We start from the raw sequence: 4,883 nt of genomic DNA on the forward strand, positions 1-4,883 counted from the left end.
ATAAATTTATAAATAGAAGTAAATATATTATTTTAAAATTTAAATTTAGTTTATTTATGATTACATTTTAGGTTTGATATTTATTTAACATTATTAACCAACTTACAATTATTATTAGAAAGACACTACAATTTATCACTTTTAATTATTTATAAAATAATCTTTGGGTTGTTTAAGTTAAATAAAATTTATATTTAAGTTGAACCTATAATGTTATATTTTAATTAATAATTTAAGTATTTTATACAACTTGTTCAAAAACTATACATTTAAAATGATAATGGTTTACATTCAACAATATATTAAAACTAATAAATTAAGTATAATATTTTAAAAGTTAAAAAACATAATTTTATATGTATAATTAAATATATTATTTTAATATTGAAATTTAGTTTATATATGAATACACTTTAGATTTGATATTTATTTAACCTAATTATCAAATTATATTTATTATTATAAAGAAACTGAAAAGTCATGAGAGTTTCAAATGAATGTGGTGAAAGGAAAAAAGAATTGGGGTTTCAAATGCATGAGATTCAAGAAAAAATGTTAGCTTTATAAGTATGTATGATATGATGTTTAAAAAATAAATAAATGTGTTAAGGCTTGAATTAAACGTTATAAAAGATTAAGGGCATAGTCTGAAATATTCATATAAGTTAAAGAAGAAAATAAATAGGTATAATGTAAAAGTTACAAAATTGTAGGTGTAATTTGAATATTTATATAAATATTGAAAGAAAATATATGATGGGATGGTTCATAGTCATGTTATCTTGTTTATAATTAAGGTGTTACTCCATAATTCATAACTAGGTTAGTTACCTCGTGTTGCGGGGCATATGTGTAAATTTTGTTTTGGTCTAAATCATTAAAGGCATACAAAGGCGTTCAAAAAAAGGTTTAACATGCACGATTAAGAATTGCATTCCCTAACTACGGTCATCTCTTTAATTCCAAGTACATTGACGTTGTAAGGGCTCAAAGGAAATTTTTTATGTTTGTGCAGAAATCTACCTGTATTTTTATTTTTTAATACTTTTTGAGAAAATAAGTAATTAATAGTGTAAATAAGAAAGAAAATAAGTTTTATAATATACATTTGGTATGTGACATGTCTCTTGCACTTCTACATCCTTATCTTTTGACTTAAATGAAGAATCACCATATTCATTGTTATCTTTTGCAGATTGTTTTTTTTTTTTTTTTTTTTTTCCAGTTGTCAGAAATGCATCGATTTCCTGCAAGAAGAAAATACCTAAATGTAAGTAAAAGTCATAAGTCATGTGCCATGGAAAATAAATATTTTACGTATTTGTCTTGATTATTCTTATAAACTATACCATTAACTTACAAAATCAAAAAAAATGGTAATAGTCATTTTACATGGAAAAAAAAGCATTATGGAACCCTCTAATAAGGACCGTAATTACAGAAAGATTCTTTTTCTGAACCCAAACCAAAAAAATATTGCTAAACAAAAGGACCAAATGTGTAAATCAAACTAAAATATATGTACGTAACATTATCTTACTAAAATGGGATAATATTTTCAGGCACACTTACAACATAAAAAATACCAACATTTGGGAATTAAAAAAAAAGCAAAAAAAATACTAAAAGGTGAACTTATTGCACCTATCCATGACTAAGCATCTCTGATTTAATCAATTTATGCATCGTAAAGTGGAATAAAACAACAATGAAGCTTTGGGTAGTACAATGGATAGAGAAATACATATTTGTGTTCTCATTTGAAGATGTGCATGGCCATAATGTTGGAGATACATGCCATACCATTATAAATTAGTACATATTTTGGTATAATGGAATTGCGGAAAGGAATGGAATGAATATTCCATCGAAATAAAAAAAATGTTTTTTTGTCTGGTTGAATATAATAGACAATTCTAAGTAATATACATCTAGTAATAAGAAGGAATGAAATTAAGTAACAATGACAAAAATACCATTTTACCTTACTCGATAGTTTTCAAAGAAATGGTCATGATTTGTTGAGAAAATTATGTCATGGCTTTGCTTCCAGGTGAAGGTGAAAGTACCACGTCCTTCAACCTACATGATTAAATAATTAAAATAATATGAATACATATTTCTATTTTTTTTTTTTAATTTGACCTTAACACGAGCTGAAGATAAAGGAAAGCTGACTCTCACTAGCGTTTAAGTGCAATTAAGTTTTCTCATCATTAACAAAAATTAATCAACATGAGTAAATGTTGCAGAAACTGAAAAACAAAACCTGTGAGGATGATCAATAAAGAGCAATTCAAGTAATTTAATGGATGTTTCACAGTCCTACACTGATAATTTGAAAAGCTAAACATCAATCACATTATAAATAGCAGTTACCATAGTACCAATGTTAACTGAAGGTTCATTATGTGATATCAAATACAATTTTAGTTGCCACCAGATATAAGCAAAAGAAAGGTAGAGAATAGGTTAAAAGTACAATTACTAATAGAAATCAACACCTACATTTAGCTATTGTCAGTAGATTTCTCCTCTAACTCAAATGGCAAAGGTTGAACCACATGGACATCATGGATGTGTTATAGGGGTTTCCTTGTGCTTGATTGACTCTCTGGACCCATTGACTGATTGGCAAGAAGTGAACCACTTTGACTGATTGCAAGCAAAGAATAGGTAGAAATGTACAACTGAAAGGAAAAAAAAGATAAATTGTAAGCTTATTATAACACATAATAGAGGTGAATAAGTATTTCATATCATAACTAAACCCTATTATAAAAATTGAAATCTATTTCAAGACCAATCTCGATTCAATTCAGCGTTTTCGATGGAAAAAATATTTATATTTAAACGGTAGGAGACATAAATCATAGGGTGGAACGTGAAGAACCGGCTGCAGAAATTGAGCACAAATAGTGGTAAACGATGATTCATGTATGTGGCAGCAATCATACTCTGAATCGACGTACAATTGCCATCGTCTTCAGATACACATCGAATAACTAAACCGATGTACTTGTGGTCCGGTGGAACCTTGGTAGTTCCATGCTGCCAGGTGAGCAACTGATTAAATATATATGATCCAAGAGAAATGATTTTTAGGGCTTACAGATGGATGATGGTGCCGACTGTGAGTGCGAAAGGTTGCTCTCTATAGGAAATTAGGGAACGTCGTCGATGCGTACTTTGAACGGTACGTCAAACGCAAGTCCGTCGATATGCCACGATTGCACACGGACCACCGGGGTAGAGAGAGAATAGAAGAGAGAAAGTGGAGTTTGCAGTGGTGGAGGAAGACATGTCAACGCCTGTTGCGGTAGAGGCGGATTTGCCAACGTCTACGGTATCCGACTCCATCTCCATCTTCTCCTGTTCCAGCTAGTAAAACCCTCCATCTCCACCATCTCCATTCCAAATCTAAAAAAGAAAAAGAAAAAAAATAGGGCTCAAATCGCCGAGGGATCAAACACCGACCCAAGTCAAATAACATAAAAAGGGACCAAATTGCAACTTCAAGAGAGAGGCAGCAGAGGAGAATAGTCGATCTCAACCGGTGATGATTAAAAAGAAAAAAACAGAGGGAGAAAAGATGAAGCGGTGGTTTATGGGATAGTCCATTGATTGAAATAAAGACTGCAAAACAATTACACCAATCGAAATGTGATTGGATAGGAAAATGGTAAAGAAGATAAGCGATAAACACGTGACAACAAAGTTTGTAGAAAATGGCATAAAGAGCCCAGAAGATAAATGCATAGCAGAAAAGCGAAAATATCACAGACCACTATAAATGAAGGACTGTTTCTGCCAAAAAAAACACCTAATTCACTATTCCTAAGGATTCTCCAACTTTAATATATATATATATATATATATATATATATATATATATATATATATATATATATATATATATATATATATATAGATTTTTTTGTTTTTAAAATACTTTATGATTAGACATATTTTGTTTTTTTTACTATGTTTTATTTTTTCTTTTTGTTTTCTATAATAATAATAATAATAATAATAATAATAATTATTATTATTATTATTATTATGATTATATATTATGGAAATTGTTTTTTATGAACAGTGAACTTCCATAATTTTTGTGTATTTTAGTCTCTGGACTTTATGTTGTTTTTTTGGTAGAATTGGTCTCTGTGGCAACTTTGGTCCTTATTTTTTTTAGCAATTTTCACACTTTTGGTCCTTGTAATCGATATTTTTACATTTTTTATGAACCTTTTAATATTTAAAGTTTGGCCACAAAACATTAACGGTTTGACAACCTCGATCCTTTTTCTATTTAGGAACCTTTTAATATTTAAAGTTTGGTCACAAAACTTTAATGGTTTGAAAACTTTGGTCCTCATTGTTTAGCCATTTTGACACTTTTAGTCATTGTAATCGATATTTTTACATTTTTAGGAACATTTTAATATTTAAAGTTTGGCCACAAAACTTTAACGGTTTGACAACTTTGATCTCTCTTCTATTTAGTAACCTTTTAATATTTAAAGTTTGGCCACAAAACTTTAACGGTTTAATAACTTTGGTCCTTATTTTTTAGCCATTTTGACACTTTTGATCTTTATAATTGATATTTTTATATTTTTTTAGGAACCTTTTTAATATTTAAAGTTTCGCCACAAAACTTTAACGGTTTGACAACTTTGATCCCTTTTCTATTTAGAAACCTTTTAATATTTAAAGTTTGGCCACAAAACTTTAGCGGTTCGATAACTTTGATCCATTTTCTAAAAACTTGCTAATTCTTACCGCTTTAATTCTTTAGCCATTTTCACACTTCTGGTCCTTGCAGTCAAAATTTTTACATTTTTTCATAAAAACATGAACAAAACGGTTCGGGACAA

General features: G+C 29.0%; 1 long non-coding RNA gene across 2 annotated transcripts; it reads right to left on the reverse strand.

Annotated features, from left to right (window-relative positions):
* Positions 1-1,205: 1,205 nt before the first annotated feature.
* Positions 1,206-3,597, reverse strand: LOC145028978 (uncharacterized). Of its 2 annotated transcripts, none has more exons than XR_013676297.1 (4): positions 3,113-3,597; positions 2,509-2,690; positions 1,985-2,082; positions 1,206-1,247 (listed from the first exon to the last, which is right to left on the reverse strand). It is a non-coding gene; the product is annotated as an uncharacterized LOC145028978 (long non-coding RNA). The 2 variants fall into 2 exon arrangements; XR_013676298.1 differs by having other exon boundaries at positions 2,958-3,597.
* Between the last annotated feature and the right edge of the window lie 1,286 nt (positions 3,598-4,883).

Source organism: Lactuca saligna, chromosome 2 (assembly GCF_052625555.1).
Source record: "Lactuca saligna cultivar CGN05327 chromosome 2, ASM5262555v1, whole genome shotgun sequence".
NCBI classification, from domain to species: domain Eukaryota; kingdom Viridiplantae; phylum Streptophyta; class Magnoliopsida; order Asterales; family Asteraceae; genus Lactuca; species Lactuca saligna.